The sequence below is a fragment of the Rattus norvegicus genome, chromosome 1, assembly GCF_021556685.1.
Source record: "Rattus norvegicus strain SHRSP/BbbUtx chromosome 1, alternate assembly SHRSP_T2T, whole genome shotgun sequence".
In the NCBI taxonomy this organism is placed as follows: Eukaryota; Metazoa; Chordata; class Mammalia; order Rodentia; family Muridae; genus Rattus; species Rattus norvegicus.
The window spans coordinates 67,412,194-67,434,352 of NC_141534.1; the positions used below are offsets into that span (position 1 = coordinate 67,412,194).

The 22,159-nt window shown below is 43.4% G+C and overlaps 1 protein-coding gene and 1 long non-coding RNA gene across 6 annotated transcripts in view; one reads left to right on the forward strand and one right to left on the reverse strand.

The window, feature by feature from the left end:
- Positions 1-2,259: 2,259 nt before the first annotated feature.
- On the reverse strand, positions 2,260-20,348 carry Chd1l2 (chromodomain helicase DNA binding protein 1 like 2). The gene is made up of 2 exons (XR_015649454.1): positions 19,762-20,348; positions 2,260-2,489 (listed from the first exon to the last, which is right to left on the reverse strand). It is a non-coding gene; the product is annotated as a chromodomain helicase DNA binding protein 1 like 2 (long non-coding RNA).
- Positions 20,058-22,159, forward strand: part of Chd1 (chromodomain helicase DNA binding protein 1) — a 67,327-nt gene continuing 65,225 nt past the window's right edge. For 3 of the 5 annotated variants that reach the window (XM_087553192.1, NM_001107465.2, XM_087553180.1), the window contains 1 exon segment: positions 20,515-20,840. The gene's annotated coding sequence lies outside the window, so the exon portion shown is untranslated. 5 annotated transcript variants of the gene reach the window in all.

Genomic DNA, 22,159 nt, shown 5'->3' on the forward strand with positions numbered 1-22,159 from the left:
CAAGGCCTAACCATTTTATTCCCCCAATGTAAGATTTTTCTCAAAAGACAATTTTTTTCCTTCTGGAGTTCCATAATTGGTTGTTAGAAAAAGTTTGTCAGCTCTGTAGCACTCGTGTGTGTGTGTGTGTGTGTGTGTGTGTGTGTGTGTGTGTGTGTGTTTCCTTTCCAAAAATGGTTTGTTTCCAGAGACTTCTTATGCTCCTAACTCACTCTTCAGCACTGAAACAGAGCAAGTGGCACTGTTGGTGTAAAGAGTAGGCCGAGAGATCCTAAGAGGGAGCTGAGGTCTTAAAATTGAACATCAAAATCCTAACTTCTAACTTCCAAGTCCACTGCTTTAGAAGGAGCCGGGATGTGGATGTCAACTTTGTGAAGGAAAAAAGTGGGATGGAGAGCAAGGTACCACAGACTCCGGGTGACTCCTTGAAGAGTCCTGACCTGCCCTACACGACTCACCAAGTGAGATGGCAAAAGGAACTGAGGCAAGGGTGGTGGTGGCCGCATCCCCCATTTTCAGGGAAGCCCTCATACGTGATGATACCGCCCCCACCCCTTCCGAGTTACCTCATCAGGCAGAGCTTTCTTGGAGCATTATGTGGTGAGATATGATGGACCGAGGATTTAGGGGCTTGGGATTGGATCAATATATGCCTATAGGCTGGGTAACAGGCTCAGAGCAACTTCCTGATGCTAGTCTCCAGAGACGGATTTCCTGTGGTGTGTCACGTGACATCTCACCCCCCAACCCTTGGTTCCGTTCCCACAGGGTTATCACCAGTGAGTAGGGCAGTTCCCTTAAACAAAGAGGCTGGAGCTAGTCTCTCCCTTATGTCTAGCATGACATTGCACGTGATGAGCGATGCGAATGCTCTTCCAACCTTGTTGGGTCGGAGTTTTTATGGAGCTAGTAGCTGGTACCCTCTTCCTGTCCTTGGTCTTTCTGAAGATATTTAAGAACCCACCCCTGGTCACTTCACCAGCATGAACTCAAAAATTAACAACAAAGGATGCTTTATAACTTTGTTTGAGCCTGTTCTCCAGGGACATGTATAGCTATTTTGCCTCCATTGTCAGGCCACAAGAGGGTGAAAACAATCTAACTATTATGCTTATAGTGGGGCCTTTGGGAAGTGATCACATTTGGATACAGTCATTTGGACAGAACCTCTATGATTGGATTCTGGTGGCTCTATCAGAAATAAAGACAGGCCTAGCTCAGGGCACTCATAGGCACAGTGTCTGACTCTTCATGTGATACTCTATGTGCCTCAGAAAGAAGGCACAGTCATGTGTCGGCACTGGGACCTCTATCATTGTGAGCTAAATTAACCTCCTTTCTTTATAAATTATCCTGCTTCAATGTTTTCTTATGAATGAAGGTCAGAATAATGTAGGGGCTGCTTCTCTGTAGATACACAATCCTCTGGTAGTCATAAAATCTCAAGGGTTGGGGTTGGGGATTTAGCTCAGTGGTAGAGCACTTGCCTAGCAAGCGCAAGGCCCTGGGTTCAGTCCCCAGCTCCCAAAAAAAAAAAAAAAAAAAAAAAAAAAAAAAAAAAATCTCAAGGGTTCTGTAAAGTAAAGCAGAGAGGAAACCTCTACGTATTTCATATACAGCATACAATCAAAAGATTAAGATAGATGGAGCTTGTGAATTAGTTCAGAGTTGTCCCATTGCCAATGACAACCTCAGTTATATATGATATTGGGGTCCCTGGGAGAATGTGGCCCCTCAATTACTAAAACTTTGATGGGAGAGGGCATTGGGTATCCCGGAACTAGAATGACACACAGCTAGTTGATAAAGGCGCTGTGAACCAAATCCCGATCCTCTGCAAGAACAGGAAGTGCTTTTGACCACTGAGCGTCTCTGCAGCCCCTGCCTGCCTTTTCACACCAGAACATGATGCTTCTTCATATCTGCGTCCTCTGCTTAGTCTGCAGTGCTTTCTTCTTTCTAGAAGGCTATAGAGCCTTATTCATTCTTCAAACTTGGACAAGTTGGGTGAGTAGAAGAACAGGTGCAAATGGATCTCCGTGTGCAAACCGGCTGGCGTGACTGCACTGTGAGCACCGTCAGTGCCTCATCTGTGGGATCTCAGTTTCATTCACAGTGTGTTCTTGATCTTCTCTGGTTTCCCACGTGCTCCCGATTATCATTTAGAAACTTTGAATGAACTGTGACATGTTTCCCGACCTCTGTGAAACATTTCCTACATGCATGCTCACATAACTGTCCAACACAAACACACACATGTACACATAAGTAATGAAAAATATATTAAAAACTAAAAGATTTTATGACAGAAATATGTTATATGACCAGGTGTGGGCACTGGGACTTCTATCGCTGGGAGTCAAATTAACCTCTTTCCTTTATAAATTATCCTGTTTCAAATGTTTTCTTACGAACGAAGGTCAGACTAGTGCAACATCCACTTATTTGCAGGCTCAGACTCCTCTAGCACTCACAAAATCCCAAGGGTCCTGTGAAACAAAGCAGAGGGGATACGATCCTGGTTACAATATTATTTAGTGGAAAGCACGATTAGCAATACCAGTCTTAGCAAGGAAAACCTTAACACCTGGAATGGGCTGTGATTACCATATCATGTATAAAATGTTTTTTTTTTCTTTAAAGAAATGTATCTTTACAAATAATCCTTCAGTGTCCTTTGAACATTGCATTGTACTATAGGCACACAATGAGAAGTGTTAGCTTTAAAACTCATAACTTAAACACCCACCTCAAAACTTCTTGACCTTTTAGCATTGTATTTCCCTCTTTGTCCACGCCATGTTCTCTAACTCACTGTCCGTGTCCTCTACATCTTGAATGCCAAACACAATATTTTTACTTTTTTTGTTTATTTATTTCATGTACATGACTACACTGTCACTGTCTTCATGCACACCAGAAAGAGGTCATTAGATCCCCATTACTGGTGGTTGTGAGCCACCATGTGGTTGCTGGGACTTGAACTCAGCACCTCTGGAAGAACAGTCAGTGCTCTTAACCCCTGCGCCATCTCTCCAGCCCCATATTTTTACTTTTAAATTGACACTAAGAAGCCAACAACTAAGGCATGATCCTTAAAATGGATACAATTAAAAATCCAGATGCCATTAGGCTTTAAAACTCTAAAAAGACAAATTTTAAGGAATCAGATTGTTTTGAAACATTTATAACAAAAAACAACAGCTCCTGCCTCTCTCTCTGCTCTTTCCATTTCCCAGATGCAAACACATTTTTAAAGCTGCTTAAATTCTTCTGCAAGCAAGTTCCATTTTCTTTGTTTTTTAAACTCCATTTTTGTAAAAGATGTATTTATTTTATGTATATGAGTACACTGTAGTTGTCTTCAGACACTCCAGAAGAGGACATTGGATCCCAATATAAATAGTTGTGAGCATGGGGTTGGGGATTTAGCTCAGCAGTAGAGTGCTTGCCTAGCAAGCGCAAGGCCCTGGGTTCAGTCCCCAGCTCCAAAAAAAAGAAAAGAAAAAAAAATAGTTGTGAGCCATCACATGGTTGCTGGGATTGAACTCAGGACCTATGGAAGAGCAGTCAGTGTTCTTAACTCCTGAGTCATCATCTCTCCAGCCTCTCCATTTTCTACCTAATATGTACTAAGTTATTTCTTAGTTTACCTTGTCTTTCCAGTGTTTGTAAAGAGAGAAGAGTTTTTATTGATCAGGGTGCATCAGCTTCCAGCAATTGCAGTCCTGGGCTTAATAGTTGAGAACCATGCTGATTTTCACAATTAGAACCACAGAATTTACCATATGCTTAGGGCCCAGCCTTCTCTGGAAGCTCCAGCTCCCTTTCTTTGTGGTTTCTGGGCTCTCACCCCCCTCTGCATTTCATATTATTGTTACATTGTTTCTCTAGTGAGGGTAAAAGAGATGTGACCTTTCTTGGATTTACAAAGCCATGGTGGATGTCAGAGGAGAATGGCTCATGCTCTGTTCTTTTGTTCTTTTCTTCTTTTCTCTCCCTTTTCTTTTTCTCCTTTATTTTTATTATTTTATTTTAAATATGTTATTTTATTTGATTTTATGTGTATGATTGTCTTGTATGATTGCATGTGTAAGTATACAGTGCATACAGAGGACAAAAGAGGGTATTGGAGCCCCTGGAACTGGAGTCCTTATGTGGGCGCTAGGAACTGAACCTGAGCTCTCTGTAAGAGAAGCAAGTGCTCTCAACACTCTCCCGCTGCTGCTGCTGCTGCTTCTTTTCTTCTTCTTCTTCTTCTTCTTCTTCTTCTTCTTCTTCTTCTTCTTCTTCTTCTTCTTCTTCTTCTTCTTCTTCTTCTCCTTCTCCTTCTCCTTCTCCTTCTCCTTCTCCTTCTTCTTCTTCTTCTTCATCTCCTCCTCCTCCCCCTCCTCCTTCTTATGATTTATTAGTTTTTTTTTTTTAAAGAAATAGGGTCTCATTGTGTAGGCCTGACTGCCCTCGAACTCACTGCTTGTTGAAGAGGAAGACTTTGCCCAAGTGGAAGGGGACTGGGCATTAGTTAGAGGTATACAAGCAGCTGCCTCAAATGTTAGAACTTCACAAACAAGCAAAACTGACTTTAAAGATAACTTCGACTTTTCTAAGTGGTTCACTGTACCAGTTTCTCATAGAGCTTCCTCAAGCAGAAGGCAGTCAATAACAAACATGGGGAGTTAAAACATGCTAACTGTGACTCATCGTCATTGCTATAAAGAAATTAAATGAGATCACTAGGAAAAGTAATGTCGAAGGGATCTCAGTCTGAGACCTGAAGGAAGACCAAAAGCCCCACATGCAAAGATGTGAGGAAAGCATTCTAAGCACAGACAGAGCCAGGGTCAAAGCCAGCAGAGAAAACAAGTAACAGAGTGTGGGTAGAAAGCGAGCCTCTAAGACCCAGTTCAGCGTAGGTGAGTGTCCTGAAGTGTGGCTCAGTGAAGCAGAAGGAGCTGCTCAAAGTCTTTAAACACCCCGGGCAGAGCAAGAAGTAAAAATATAAGAAGCAGCATAATACCTCCATTCTCTTCTATAAATGATTCTTGCCACTGGGCAATATCTTATAACAATAGTTTTATTTTTATTTCCTTTTTCTTTGTTTTTTTTTTGGGGGGGGGACAGGGTTTCTCTGTGTAGCCCTGGCTGTCCTGGAACTCACTCTGTAGGCCAGGCTGGCCTGGAACTTAGATTTCTGCCTGTTTCTGCATCCAGAGTGCTGGGATTAAGGGTATATACCACACTGTCTGCCATATACGTGTGTGTGTGTGTGTGTGTGTGTGTGTGTGTGTGTGTGTATGTGTGTGTGTGTTTATGTGTATGTGTGTGTGTGTGTGTGTGTGTGTGTGTGTGTGGTGTACAATAACTTTTGGAGATTACATAAGCTCAGCTTCATTTTCTTTAGAAATTTTGTTACTAACAAATGAAGTAATTTTGCACCATTTTTAATTATTTTGCTTTTATTAAATGATATTAACTAGTTAGACAAGAAGATGACTTACAATAATGAGTATAAGGAAAGCATAAAATCAAATCTATTTAAAGTTTTAAAATAATTTTTCATTTTAACTATTGTATGGAATCTCTGTAAACATCCCAGGTACTCAAAAATGTAAGCTCTAGAGAATTTTAACAATGCAAAGAGAAAGGAACCTCTAGGCAAGTCATACCAAAGCATCTGCAGCCTTAGCTTCCCAAGTGCTAGGACCTCAAGACCTGACTTCCAGACAAATTAATAAACAAACAAACGAGTTTCAGTGTCACTTGGGAGGTAGAAGGGGCTAGATCTGTGAGTTCAAGGCCAATAGGGTCTACATATCACAGCCAGAGCTACAGAATAGATTCTTTCAAAAAACAAAACAAAACAGAAGACACAGACAGATGCACACACACATGAAAGAAGAGCAAAAGCAAAAACAAATGAACCATAAAACAACAAAACAAAACCAAAACCTTCATAGGTGAGCTCTGACTCAGCCCAGCCAGCCTGTCACTTGCTGCTCTCTAGTTGTCTGTGTCTGTGTCTTCCCAAGTTCTCTGCTGCCCTTGCATCCTCCCAATTGTACGTCTTGCCTTTCCTCTACTTCTTCCAGTAGGTTCTATTCCTTCTCAGTCCAGTTCAGAGCAGCCTTATCTGACCACCCAATGGTACTTCCCATTCAAATATGGGAATCTTTGCTCTGAAAGGACGCTTTCTTTTTATTAAACCACCCCAATTTCCAACCCTAATGCCTTATTTACATTCTTACTCTCTGCCCTTCTCAAGAGAATGCCATTTTCAAGTGAGAAAACCCATTTTTGCCTGGACACTATTTTTCTAGTACCTAGCCTGAGCAAAGGTATATACAGGTCATCCAGGAAATGAATAAATAGCATGTGTCATTGCTTAACTAGTTAATTCAACCGGCTCAGCTGGGTATAGTGGTACACTCCTGAAATGCTATCACTTGCGAGGTAGGAAGGAGACAATTAGTAAAACAAGGCCAGATATTTGGCTACATAGAAAAACCAAAAAGAGAACGTGGTGTGTGTGTGTGTGTGTGTGTGTGTGTGTGTGTGTGTGTGTGTGTGTGGTGGTTGTTGTTGTTTGGTTGTTTTTGGTTTTGTTTTTTTTTTTTGTTTTTTTTTTTTTCATTTTTCAAGGTAAGATTTCCCTGTGTAGCTCTGGCTGACCTAGAATTCACTCTGAAGACCAAGCTGTCCTCACACTCAGAGCTTTGCCTGCCTCTGTCTTCGGAGTGCTGGGGTTACAAGTATGTTGGTATTTATTTTATTTATCCACCTCTCGATTCTTTTGCAATGAGTAGAGTCTCCATCTGCCTGTCAGATGGTTCATTATTTGTGGTTGGTCCTGTTCTATAAACCTAGTTCAGCAAGCATACCGTATCCAGCAGAAGTGGGGTAGTGTGCAAATAGACTGCTGGAACCCTCAGAGGCACGAGCTCACTGAACCGCTTCTAACCAGTTATTAGAAAATCTGGTCTTGTTTGTGTGGTGGTTTGAATGACGTTAGCCCAAATAGGCTCAAATATTTAAATGATTGGTCCCCGGCTGGTGGAATTATTTGGGAAGGACTAGGAGGTGTGGTCTTATAGGAGGAAGTGTGTCATTGGGGTGGGCTTTGAGGTTTCAGAAGCCCACACCACTCCCTGTTAGCTCTCTTTCTGCATTATTCTTCTGGATAAAAATGTAAGACGGCACAATGCAGTCTGCCTGTTGCCACGCTCCCTGCCAAGATAGCTATTCTAGTGTTTTGGAACTGTCAGTCCTAATAAACTCTTTCTGTAAGACAGCTTGATTGGGACTCCCCTTTGTAGGTTTTTTTTCAGGGTTACTCCTGAGAACAGACATTGCCCATCCTCATTTGGGGAAAGGTGCCCACTTCTGTCTGGTGAAGAATCTTCTGTACTGGAGGAAGAGTGTGTACTCACACGAGGCATGGAGATAGATTGTGGTCTATAGACTTGGGGCACAAGCACTCTACTGTGGGCATTGTCTGCCAGCTTTCTCTTAGGAAGAATTAAATATAATCTCTTAAGAGCACACTGGATCAGGTTTCATTGTGAGTTGCGAGTTTATCTGGACTTCTGTTTCTTAGCAACAGCCAAGCTTCTATCCTTTCAAATTGTTCTCTGTTTCAGCCTCAAGTCAAATAAGGGAGCAAGTGGGCCCTGCAGCTTGACCTTAGTGATATCTTTATATACAATGGTGCATTCTGGGCCTGGTGGCCACTGCTAGACAGCGAAGGAATCACCATATTTCTGTGAGGCAGACTCAGGGATGGGCTGTGCAGGATGTTTTGGAGGGTCCTGAGGAAGCGGTGTGCCTTACAGCTGTGGCCCCTTGGGGAGTCTTTCTCCTTGAGCGCTCGTTTGTGAAGGGCGCCATTTAGAAAAAGTACGGCAAAAGCTTGTGTTATAATTTTGCATGCCCATTTACTCATTTCTTATCTATCCTTACATTATCAGACCAAAGGTGATGGGCACAAAAGAGAGCTGATAACCATTAAATTGGTCAAATTTGGAGCAAATCCTGACAACTTGCTCTATTTGATGGCTAGTCTTGATTTTCAACTTGACTACATGTGGAATCAAGGACTCCACTAAAGGCCAAGCTTCTGAGCACACCGGTGAGGGTTTTTTATTTTATTTATTTTTATTTAAATCATTTGAAATGGGAAGACCCACTTCAACCTGGGCTACACCTTCTGATGGCAGCTTATCTAAAGGACAGGGAAGGCAGAAGCTCTTGCTTTTAGCCTGCTTGCCCACATTGGTTGGTAGGTTCAATCCTACACTGGTATTGGAGCCTACTGCAGGATTCTGACATATAATGAAGAACAGTGGAGACGTTCAGCCTCTCAGACTGAGTATAGATTCTTGGAATTTCCCTCAGTCAATGTCGAACTATCCAGACCACAGCTTGTGAGCTTCTCTAATTAGATGATTAATAATAATAATTTCATTATTGATTAATTAATATAAATTATTAAACTTTATAATTAAATATAATAATTAACATATAACACAATGTGTTGTATTAGATATATTAAATATTATATTACATATTTAAAATATTATATTAATATAAATATAATATATTTACATAATTAAATATAATCAAATTAAATACTAATTAATTATTAATTATGACTATATTCATTCTATCAGTTCTGTTTCTCTAGAGAATCCTGATTAATACTCTCCACTTCCATCTAGAAACCTTCTTTAGAATGTATCTCTTTCCTAGGTACATTTGAAATTCAGTATGTACTAACCCAAATATTTGTAAGCTTCAAAAGTACTTGGCTACTATAGAAATTGAGCTCTAAATCACTTTGGGTAAGATAACCACTGCATAATACACTAAATTTCTACCTTGTAGTGGCTATTCCTGGTTGTCAACTTGGCAATATCTGGAATGAACTACAATCTAGAATTGGAAGGCTCACCTGTGATCCTGATCTTGAGGCTGGAAGATAGCAGTTTCTGAACTGGATCTTGGCATGGAGATCATGAGACATAGTGGCTATGAATCCCAGGAGACTAAGGTAAGGAGATCTCTGAGTTCAAGGTCACCTGGGACAAAGCAAGTCCTAGATCCAGCTGTGGTGGTACACACCTTTAAGCTGGGATGCACCTTCTGCTGGGGATTTATATAAGGACATTGGAAGAAGGAAGAGTCGCTCTGTTTTGACTGCCTGCCTGCCTTGTGGGACTGAGCCACTGCTAGATCCTTGGACTTCCAATCACAGCTGCTGCTGACCATTGTTGGGAAGTCGGACTACAGACCCTAAGTCATCCACAAATTCCCTTACTATATAGAGACTACCCATACGTTCTGTGACTCTAGAGAACCCTGACTAATAGACACCTTATAATTGGAGGTCTATATGATTCTTCCTACCTTTTGGTTTGGCCCCTTTCCCTGTGGTTTATATCTGCTTTTCCACTTATAGCCACCTAAGTACAGGGCTTTGCTGCTGCACTCACTAGAAATCCACTTTGCTAAAGCCAAGATGAGAGATTATGTTCCAGGGATGAGTTATGACAGACAGTGCAAACATGAAAGCCGGCCAACTTCTCACAGGATGGGGAGTAGGACTGGGGCAGCTATTACATTGTGTTTGATACATGCTTCATGAAAACACAGACTCAAGTTAAACTGCCTGATCAATTCGGCTCCCACAAGTCCTTTAAGCAGTTACCAGCTTTCTTGCTCCCCAAGTAGAGGAGATAGTATTAATGTCATAGAGCCATAGAACTGTGACCCCAAATGGCACAGTGAGTGGCCTGGACTGCTCCGTCTCTTCCACAGAGACACCGGTTCTCCACAGGATGCATGCTGTCACACATAGCCTAAGTTTACGAGTTTTTAGTTCAAATGATCAGCCACCTGACAAACATTCCTCAGACCTCGTTCTAAGTTCTCGAGACAACCCATTTGATCCAGAGTGGGCCATTGGTTCATCTGGCGAAACTCAGAGTTATTTGGTCTTCTAGTACATATGTCGTTCCCGAGGCTGAACTCTGTTGTGGTAAACATTAAATAAATAAATAAATAAATAAATAAATAAATAAATAAATAAATAGGCATGACCAGCTCCTGCGGGTACTTTGGCGTTCCCCTCCGGCCAGCCATTGGAACATTGGAACCAGTGCTAGTTTATCTCAGCGGCTCCATGTTGCCCTCAAGTACTCTCTGACCCAGGCAGCAATTTCTCTACCCATCTAGTTCCCAGGATGGGTTGTTACCACTCCAGGCATACACATCCCAATTCTGTGGTAGGTCCTATGTGTCCTGCCACCACATACTCACTTGAACTCAATTAAGTCGCCACACGAAAGAATACATCACACAACATCCTCTGATCCAACTGATAAGATATAATTGCCCATCTAAACAGCACAAAAGCCTGTAGACACCCGTCTCTTAAAAATATTCATATGCGCAGAGAAGAATCTTAACATCTGCCACCATGTTCTCTCCGCTCCTCCTCCTCGCTCAAACTTCCTCTCCTTCTCTTCAAAAGCCTCAGTTCCCGCCTCCCTTCCTTCTCCCCCAATGACAGGCCTCACTTTTATCTTATTTGCCTTCACCTGCATAATGACATCATCCTAAAGAACTCTTATGTGGGAGGTTGTCAATCAAGGCCAAACTACTGAAAAAAACAGTTTGCTATTTATCCCAAATCGATGACACCTCTTTTTATAATCACAAAAAGTCCTCAAATAATTGACTTGCTGAATGCCATTTAACTAATGGTAGAAGGTACAGTGCAGTGGCTCTAAATCCAGTATTCTTTTCTGTAAGCAATGCTCTACACACACACACACACACACACACACACACACACACACACACACACACACACACACACACGAGAGAGAGAGAGAGAGAGAGAGAGAGAGAGAGAGAGAACCTTGCATGTATCTAAGCATGAAACTGGCCTTTATGTTTACTTTCAATTTTTAAAACAAAGGGTATGCTCAGCTTTACTTCAGAGAAGGCTTTTGACTAAGGCAACTTATAAAAGGAAAACATCTAGTTGGGGCTTGCTTACAATTTCAGAGGGTGAGTCCATGACCACGGTGGGAAGCATTGTGATAGGCAGGCATGGAGGTGGAGCATTTAGGTGAGAACTTACATCTAAATGGCAAGACAGAGGCAGACAGAGAGTGTGTGAGGCTGGGTTTGGTGTGAATTTTTGAATTCTCAAAGCCCACCCTCAATTGTCCTACCTCCACCAAAAGGCCACCCATCTAATCTTTTCTAAACAACCCATCAACTGGAAACTAAACATTCAAAGATAGTGACCTATGAGGCTCATTCTCTCTCAAACTGCTACATCCGGAATACAAATACTCAAGTTTAACCCCAAGAAAACCCAAATTGCCAAGCAATGTATTGGTCAGTGAATGAAATAGACATTTCTCAAAAGAAGAAATACAAATGGTCAGTATTTTTTTTCAAGTGCCAAGTATTCTTAGCCACCAGAAAAAAAAAATCCAATTAAATCTACTTGTGATTCGTCTCATTTCAATCATAATGGCCGCTATCAAGACAAAAAAGACAGAAAATGTTGGCAAGGATGTGGAGGGAAAGGGAAATTTCTTCACTGGTGGTAGGAATACAAATTGGTGCAGCCACTGTAAAAATCAGTGTGGAGTTTTCTCCAGAAAACTAAACTAAGGCTAGTGTATGATCTGCCTTTCGCATGCTTGGGCATTTACTCAAAGTGTTCTGTAGCCTGACATAAAAATGTACATCCATGATTACATCCTTTCCAATAGCAAGGAAATAGAATCGGCTGTCCATCAATGAACAGATGGGTAGTAAAAACATGGCACATAGAATACATACAACAGTGGATCCATGCAGCTGTAGGGATGACTGCGTTTCTCAGGGAAATGGCTAGAAGGGAACAATATATTAAATGAGTGCCCCGGTTTCAGTAAGACAATTAACACATGTTCTCTCTTATATACGGGTCCCGGTTTTGACCTTTTATGTGTGTGTATTTCTGTGTGGGTGAGTGTGTGGTGGAGGATGTGCAGCTAGGAGCTCCTAAGTGTGGAAGCGGGAGCCTTTAAGGAAATGGGGATGATGGAACTCATGCAATATGAAATAGGAAGGAAAATACTAATGAGAGAAGGCGGGGTGGGGGTGGCGTGAGAGCGAGGGGCGAGGGGCAAGGGGTAGGAGATGGGGGTAAGTAGATGTTCAGAGCAGAAACAACTACAACTATGTAAGAAAAATACCATTAGAAAACATGTATTTTTGAACATTAATAAAAAAAAATAGAGATTTAAAACGATGATGATGGGCATGAGGATGATGGTGTAATGAAGATGACAATGGCGATGATGTGGACTACAATGATGGTGATGACAAAGCTCTGTATGTTTGCGTAGGAGCCATGGTGTGTGTGGTGGTCAGAAGGTAACTTTGGAGAGTCAATTTTCTCCCTCCATTGTCACACAGGTGCTGGGGATGGAACTCTGGTTGTCAGGCTTACGCCGCAAGTGCCTTTACCATTTACCTGGGGGACCATCTCATGAGCCCAATAAAATATACATTTTTATAAATAAATAAATAAATAAATAAATAAATAAATAAATAAAACATAGGACAGAACAAACGCAGTAAAATTTACAGATGTGTAGTTGAAAGGTGCAGAGAGAGCTCAGTGATTAAAGGTACTAGCTGCTCTTGGGTCTCTCAGTCTCTATAAGCAGCTATATTCACAGGTATATTCCCACACATAAACAGACACACACATACACCATAGACATTATAAAAAAAATACAATTTCTAAATGGAAGGAAGAGAGAGAGTGTGTCCTTGTCCTACTTTTATTTCTGTCACTGTGGTATCTTGACAAGCAACTCAGGGGGAAGATATTTTACCTCACAAGTCCAAATTACAACCCATTACTGCTGGGAAGTCAGGGTGGCAGGAATGCACACTACAGTCATGTGCAGTGGGGGGATGAATAGATACAAGCTCGTTTGCTTTCTTGCTTCTGCCTGGCTGAATCTCTCCACCCTTTCATGGTTCACGACCTCCTGATTGGGAATGGTGCCACCCACGGTGGGATGAGTCATCCCACATCAGTTACCATAAGACAGTCCTGTCTCCTACCCTGTGACCATAGGCCTACCCAATGTAGGTGAGGGTTTTTTCTAGTCTGTGTCAAGTTGACAATTGACATTGGGAGGGAAAAACAGGGTATGGAAGAGTTAAGTGCCAGGTATACCAGTTGTCTCAGTGCAGAAGGATTGCCTGTTTGATACCAATGAGTTCAGGTATACTGTAAGACCATGTCTCAGCCCCCCCCCCCCCCGTGTGTGTGTGTGTGTGTGTGTGTGTGTGTGTGTGTGACACCTTAAGTCTTTTATCAAAGCAAATCAAAATCCTCACAGACAGAAAATGATATGTTCCAGGCTGAAGGGATGGCTCAGTGGTTAGAAGCTCTCTCACTGCTTTTGCAGGTACAAGTTCAGTTCCCAGCACCCATGCCATATGGCTTGCAGCTCCAAGGTTCACAACTGTAGCTCCTGAGTGTCGCAGCTGCGTGTGCCTGCCCACATACAGACACATACACATGTGTAAAATAACAAACTATGATCTATACCCTCCCGATGAAAAGTCAAATCCCATGAGAAGTTTAGATCCACTCCATTTATTTCTCATCTATCACATTCCATTCAGTCTAGCTTATGGCCATATTACGCAACCAAACAGTTCTTGTTGTGGTAACTGATGACCATCACGTCACCAAAGGCAGTGGACATTTTCCAGGCCCTGTTACACATGACTTCACAATGGCACTTGACGTTATTTATTCGCCACTCCTTCCTTGAAGTGCTTAGTCATTTGTCTTCAAGCACATAACACCCTCTGAGAACTCCATCTTGTCTGGTTCATCTTCTCCTACCTAGGCCCTAAGGTATTGTAAAGCCAGTCTTCTGTGTATTCAGGAATTTAATCTTTCCTTATATATGCACCAGGTTTTCTGTTTTACAAGTGATGTAATCAGCTCTCTCAAGCTCCTGCTGCTGTGACTTCCTGTCACTCGGTAGGTAGGGATAGGCTGTAGATGTCCAGCCAGTATAAATCCTTTCCCCTAAGGAGCTTGTTCCCAGGTCCATACTTCTATTTAGAGGCTGCTTGGATGATTCAAAACCCTCAGAAATTCAGTAGGTATTAAACCAAATGATCTCCCAACCTCCCTATCTACCTCCAAATACTCTAACATTTAAGTGAATGCCACTACCATGCAGTTCTAAATACACAAGTAACCTCTTCCTTATGCTCACTTTAAAAGTACATTCAACTGTTTGTTTTCTAGCTCAATCTATCTATTTCTCACTAACCTGGTCCAACATGCCCTTTCTAGCTTTTTTATTTTATTTACAAAAGCCTCTAGCTAATTCTGGAGTATTTTTATCTACCTTGATACATCTTAATCTTTGTTTGGGATTTATATCTAGAGTACAGTTTTCAATTTACCAATCCTTTTCAGTCACTGTCGCTAAAATTCCTTCACTGGTTTCCTGCATAATCTACTTGGTCCCTGAAGAGCCTTGCATGTGTAGGGACTCTCTCATTCAATTGCTGTGTGCTCTCTCAGAACTATGTATTCTATATCCCTTATTGTGATGGCTAATCTTCCCTATCAATTTGACTAAGTTTAGGGTCACCAGGGACGCACACTTTAGCTCATCTCTATAATATCTTCGGAAAGGTTTAACTCATGAAGAGGGAATGTGGGCAGCACATTAAAGGACTAAACAGAAACAGGAAAGCTAAGCAGCAGGATTCATCTCTCTCTTCTTTCTGACTGCGGGGTGTGACAGCTGCCTCGAGTCTGCTGCATCTCCCCCACCATGATGGGTAATACATGCAAATTATAAGCCAGGATAAACTTTTCCTTCTTGGAACTATATTTGTTAGGTGTTTTGTCATAATAACTGTCTTAGTCACTGTTTGATTGCCATGGCCAAGGCAACTCTCAAAAAAGAAGGCATTTAGTTGGGGGTTTGCTTATGATTTTGGAGGGTTAGTCCATTAGCATCATGGCAGGGGTATGCTTGGAGCACCGTGGCACTCATGGTGCTGGATGAACAGCTGAGAGTTACACCCTAATCTGCAGAGAGAGGGGCAGGGTGTGTCTCTGACTGGGTCTGACACGGGCTTTTGAAACCTTCGTTTCACTCCCAGTGACATGAGTCCTCCAAGGCCACACAGTCTAACCTTCGTAATCCCTGTAAACAGTTCCAGGCCTTGGTGGCCAAGCATTCAAACATATGAGCCTACGGAGGCCATTCTCATTTAAACCACCACAGAGATAGAAAGGCCATGAATACATTTCCCGATGCTCATCTGTTCATCACTGAAACATTTCTCAAATATCCTTGAAGAAAACTTTTTAAGTAACCGAGGCCTGTTCTTGGCAAGAGCGATTTCTCTGGCTCAAGAATTTTTTTGTTCTCGCAGTTCTTTTATCTACAAAGAATGTCTTCGGTGGCCTCGTTTGTGTAATTCATGCTAATTTCTGAGTTCTCAGAGTGCCGCACTTTCTTTGGGGAGATTGTTTTTCTAACTAGCATTTATTATTCCCATGGGATTATATTTCTCTTTATATTTATACTTCTCAATTTTGAATTAATGTAGGTATTTCCTGTCTGATCTTGCTTTAGGACAGCTCCCTATTCCTCAGCAGAATGTCTGAGGTAAATAAGTTTATAGAGTGACTATTAATATAATGTAGTGTGGACAGTCTCTATATTCAAGGGTCTTACAATCTAGCATAGAAGCAGAGGGTGGTGGTTGGAACGAAAATGGCTCCCATGGGCTTAGGGGATGGCAATATTGGAAAGTGTGGCCTTCTTGGAGAAGTGTGTCACTGAGGGGTAGACTTTGAGAAGCCTAAGCCAGGCCCACTGTCACTCTCTCTGTTGCCTGCCAATCGGGATGTGGAACTCTCAGCTTCCCCACCAGCACCGTGTCTGCCTGCATGCTGCCATGGTTCCTGGCATGATAATGGACTCATAACATAACCCAGCTCCAATTAAATGTAAATTCCTTTGTAAGGGTTGCTGTGGTCATAGTGTCTTTTCACAGCAATAAACCCCTAAGACATGGAGCAAATACCATGTGACAATACAGTGATCCACTGAACTGACAGGACACCTATTTATGTCATAAAAAGTAGACAAGAAATTGGACAGGTCTGTGGTGTGTGCAGTTACAGTAGTCCTTGGATATTTACTTAATCCAGAGAGTGATCTTTAAAATAGATAGATGAACTATAACTATTTACAATAGAGAAATACTATTCCAATTACTATTTCCTGAAGAAATGTGTGTATAGAGTCTACTAGGAATGGTAGGAGGCAATGATAAACTAAGTGGAAACTACATATTTTTGCATACATAACTATATGAATTATACACTTTGTATATATAACCATGGACGTGCATTCACATAATGCATTCATGTAGTCAAACATGCAAATATATATGTATGTGTATATGTATATATATATGTATACATACACACACACACACACACACACACACACACACAAAATGTAACCTAAAAGGTATACTGAAGTTTGGGAAGATAGAGAAAATAGGCTCCTAAGTATTAGTAGGGATTAAGAGGATAAATATAGTCTGGAGAGATGGCTTAGTGGTTAAGAGCAGTGACTGATCTTCCAGAAGTCCTGAGTTCAATTCCCAGCAACCACATGGTGGCTCACAACCATCCGTAAAGGGATCCGATGCCCTCTTCTGGTGTGTCTGAAAACAGTGACAGTGTACTCATATATATAAATAATTTCTAAAAAAAAGGATAAATACAAAATTATCTGATATGAAATGATTAATACTTGAATGACTTTTTTTGAAAAAAAGTAGAACGGAGGCATGGTAACGCTGGTGAACTAATCTGATAGAGGTTAGCCACTAAACTATCAGTTTTCTTTTACTGCATATATATGTATACGTTTAGTTTTGGAAGCTGAAGATATACTTTTGTATTTACACAATACCTATAAGATTTTATACCTACTGGCCTTTTAGAATCATCTTTAAGAACTCCATTTAAAATTTTATTGGTATCAAGGGACTAATTTATAAAAGGTCAAATGATGGAAGCCTTTAGTTCTGACTCTCAGGGGACAGAAGCAGGAGGGTCACCTGAGCTTGGGAATCAGAGCCATAATAGTTATTATAGGGAGACTGTGTCAAACTGGCACCCATGTCTTAAAAAGAAAAGGATTTATCAGCTAGTAAGATGGCTAAGTTGGTAAGGGCAGTTACTGCCAAGTTCGATGACCGGAATTTGATCTTGAGCACTCAAATAATGAAATGGACTCCTTCAAGTTGTTTTCTGACCACCACATACATATGAATTATATGTGACTGCACATGCATGTACACACATACAATAAATGTAAAAAAAAACACTTAAAAGAAAATAATTTCATCAGTCAAAACCCCCAAATATAATAATCTGGAACCCCCAAATATAATAGTCTGGAACGGATATCAGAATGAACTAGGAAATTCTTCCAAACACTGAATGTGTCACATTTACTAGGACTTAAAATTTCACAAGCTTATCTATCAAAGAACTTTGTAAATGTACACATGGTATTTGGAAACCTCTTCCAGTTTGGCAAGGCACTGGGGTTGATATCACAGGCTACAACTGAAAATACCGTAAGCCAAAAGTGTATATAACACATACGGCCTACAGAATACCGTAACTCAGTCATAATGGATACTTGAGTTTGTGTTGTGTGCCCTATGTTCACACGTCTGACTGGGAATGTATGGGTAAGTACTGTGACTCATAGGGCATGGGGCATTTCTTCAGCCCGGAAAAAGTTCTTCCTACAGAATATGTGTCAATTCCATATAACCATAAAAAAAAAAAAAAGACTAACTGGAACAATGTTAAGTCAGACTGTCTCTATTCTAATATTAAATAGGGGAAAAGAATATTTTTATCCCTATATTGGTATTCACAAAGTTAAGAAAGAGCTACCATTTTCTATTTGGAACATAGTTTTCCATTCTGGTAGTGTTTCTCAGTTTATCTATTTAAGAATACTGTGTGTGCACGTATTGTGTGTGTGTGTGTGTGTGTGTGTGTGTGTGTGTGTGTGTGTACATATCACTATGATCAGGTCCTTGAGGAAAGTCAACTTATAGGAAGATTAATTTTGGCTAATTGTTTTGGGGCCAGAGCTGAGACTCGTCCAAAGCACACCCCCACCCCCAAGTGATTCCTCCACTGAGGCTCTACCCACCACACTTCATCATTCAAAACTTGAAATCCATGCTAGGAGAGCTGGAGGCCTAATCCTTTCATCGTCTCTGGAAACTGCCTTACAGACACATGGAGTTGTTTATTTTACACATCTCCTATTTCTCAAGCCGACCAAGCTGACAATGAAGATTAACCATCCCAGACATCCACCAGCAATCACAGCTAGTAGAATGTTTCAGAGTTAAGGATTCACAGAGTAATACATTAGATTCGTCACTCTCTCCCAAAGGACTTTGATGTGTTTCAGATGGAAATTGAATAGTAACAAAATAAACCAAATTCCCTCCTGGTCGATGCTAACTATCTGGAATTTCTGCTAATTACATGTTTATAATCATCCCTAGGCTGTTGTTTGATATACTGAGACAAGATGCAAATGGGCAGAGGTACAGCTCAGTGTGGAAAGACACCTGCCACCAAGTCTTAAGATCTGAGCTCTGCCCCTTAGAATCTCATGGTGAAAGGGGAGAGTCAAGCCCTGAGAGCTGTTCTCACCACCCCATGTGCTGTGGTACACCCCCAAACACTAACAAGAAATAAAACTTAGAGAAGAGATTGTTTAAAAAATTGAGAGTTTAATCGCTCCGCTGACAAGTGTTTTTGCATTACTTTTAAAACTTGAACAGGAAGCTGACCCCCTTTAGTCCCAGTACTTGGCAGGCAGAGGAAGGTAAATCATTAGTTCGAGGCCAGCCTGGTCTACATGGGTTCCAGGACCCTGGAAGCTCTGTCTAGAGAAACACACAGACAAACAAACAAACGAACAAAAAACAAACCAAAACCCCCAGAAGTCTGTACTGAAAAACCTTGTCTCGAACAAAAAAACAAAAAACCAAAAACAAAATAAAAATAAAAAACCCAAAAAACAAAAAAACTTGAACAGGCAAGATTGTTGCAAGTTTTTAATATGTTGCATTTCTCTATATTCTTAAGTCATTTTAAGATTTTACAGTGCAAGAAGTATATTATGATTTTATTCAAAACATAAAGCTTGAAAGTTAAAAGAATCATTTGGAGAATATTACGGCAGTCAAACTCATTTGACTCGAAGGAGGGACCTCTACAGCAAATGCAACTTCAAAAAGTTTTAAAAGTTAGCCCCACAAGATGGGTACACCGACCATTTCCGGAGGCTGAAGGAGGTAGGTGGAGAAAAGGAAGACCAGCCAGGCTTGTATACTGTCTTTAAAAAAAATCTTTTTATTTGCCGGCTGGATAATGAAATCAGAAGAATTTTGATTTAAAAACAAGTAAGCAAACAGAGTTCCAAACCCTTTAAAACAGTCAGCCTTGAGGTAGCACATGCCTGCGGGTAATGCCAAAACTTCGAAGGATCACCCTGAGGCCACCCAGGGCAACATAATAAAACGCTCTTTCAAAACCAAAAAGCATAATAAAAACAAAATTGAAAACCGTACATAGATTGCTACATCACCAAGCTCGAAGAGATCTTGTTTCCGACAAATTGAGCCCGCGGATACAGTAATGACAGAAACTGTCAACTAAGCTGCAGCACCTTAGATCCAGTTACCAACGTCCCTCCAGTAGTAGCCTTTCTTGTTCCAATTCGGCACGGCACCCTTCCACCCGTCCTCCAGGGAGGGACCTAGGCAGGCGCTGTTGTAAAAGTTCTTTTATGAACCAGGCATGGGCCACCCACACACGAATCAAGTAGCGTCACGGGATGTCAGCACCTCGAACTCTTTCTTTCACTAGAGCCCCGCCCGGGAAGAGACTTAGCCGCAGGTCGCTCAGGCAAGGATCGCTGCGGGAGGCGACAAGGTTGCCCAATAGTTCCCTAGCTGCCCCGGTGACGCAGCAGCTCCGGCCGGACTCCGGACACCCAGCGCGCGCCGCCCGTCCCCAACGCCCGCAGTCCTCGGCCTCCGTTTTGGATCCCGGCGTATCGGTGCAGTGACCTCAGCGCCCATCTCCGGAAGCCCCAGGCGAAAGCCAGAGGTAGCGCGGGTTAGGAGTGCGCAGGCCGAGGCCGGCTAGACCGAGTGGCTTCCCCGAGGGGCGGACACCACCGCCCCGCCCCGCCCTGCCCCGCCCCGCCCCGCCCCGCGCTCGCGCGTCGGCGGAAAGGCCCGGCGTGCGCGCCGCCGCCGCGCGCCGGGAAGGGGAGTGAGCCGAGGCGGTGACGTCGCTCGGGAGGCGGAGGCGACGGCGACCTCGGCGGCGCCGCGCGGCGGAGACGGTTGCGCTCGATCGCGGTCTTGGCGTCATGGCGGCTGCCGGCGGCCGATAAGCGGCGGGGCGGGAGCGCGGACGGAGGAGGCGCCTTCGGTACTTCCCGCTCGCCCTCGGCGCCCGGAGATGAACTGATCGTAGGACCCGCTTCCCAGCCCCTCACGTCTCCGCCCGCGGCCTCCCCTCCCCCTCTGCCGTCCGCGGCGCGGGTCCCGCGGCCTGGGCGTCCAGGATCGCGGGCCCCGCGCGGGGCATCCTCCGCCTGAGGCGCCGGCCCGCGCCACCCTTCGCCCTGTGCCCGCCGGTAAGGACGGGTCGGCGAGGCCAGGGAGGCCGGGAGCCGGCGAGGCCCGTGAGGCCCGGCCCGGCCCGGCACCGGGGGCGTGGGAGAACGGCCCGGCGCATCCTCAGCGGCCTGGCGGCGCTGCCCGGCGCGCGGAGGGGACCAGCACGTGGGAGCGCGGGGGGGAGGGGGCGGCGACCGGGCGAGCCCGGGAGGGCGCGCGGCGGGGCTGCGGGAGCGGGAGGCGGGAAGGAGGCCGCGTCGCCCGGCTGCCCGGAGAAGGTGCAGCGGCCCCGCGCGGCGCCGCCCGGCTAACTTAGCCGGAGCCCGGCAACTGCCAGGCGGGGAGGGAAGCTGCAGAGGGAGCCCTGGCCACTTCGGAGGCTCTTATTGTTGAGACGCGGGAGCGTCCGGAGTCCGGGCGCTCCGAGCAGAACTTAGGGCAGGACGGAGAAAGGAGGCGAGGCTGGAAAGGAAGTCCAGCGGCCGGGGAAAGCCATCTTGAGGGGCTAAAGAAAGGTGAAAGGGAAAGCGCCCAGGCGAGTGAACTTTCTCAGCGCAGAGTTTGCGGAGAGAAGGAGGTGGGGGGACTTGGACACGGTTTCACGGGGGCTGGGATTAATAGTTAACGTTAGGAATTACTGTTGAGTGCTGTGGCTCTTAAGTGACCTGTTCTCGCAGAGGTCTGGAGACTGAGCTCTGCGGGTTCGAAATCCCTATCCAGGTGCAGAGTCGGCCAGGTGGCAGCAGCCTGGCTGGCCCCTCTGTTCTTTGGAGTGGAAATAATCAGAGTTAAGTCTCTGCTGGAGTCGGAGGACAACTCTGCTCCGTTCCTAGTGTGTCTTGGTGGTACTTTCTGGCTGGGGAAGGATCTGACGTCTCCTTCCCCCGCTTCTTCCTCTCCCTCCCCTGCCAGAGATCTCCTTTGTTTATTCGTGGTTGGCTTGTAGGTGACTCTAGTGCTCTGGCGGAAATCTTGAGAGGTGGAAATATTGTCTTGTTCCCCCCGCCCCCATGGTTTGCCTTGAAAATAAGATACAGTGTATATATTCTTTGTCTTGCTTTTTTATGTTTTTTTTTCTTCAAGGCGTCTTAAATACCTTACTGGATAAATGTTGTTTTCCACTCTACCATTGGTTTACCGATAAAAACCGTCTGTTTTGACGTTTGCACTTTGGCTAAGAATCGTGATACCTTTTATTACACTCTTTTCCTTATGAGCATTTAAAGACTTCCCTTAGTTGGAATGTGAAGTTCTTGGTAATAGAAGTTAGAGTTTCATTAAACGTAAGTCCTATCCTCACTTCGTTTGTTTGGCGAAGTTACCAAGTAGCATTTTT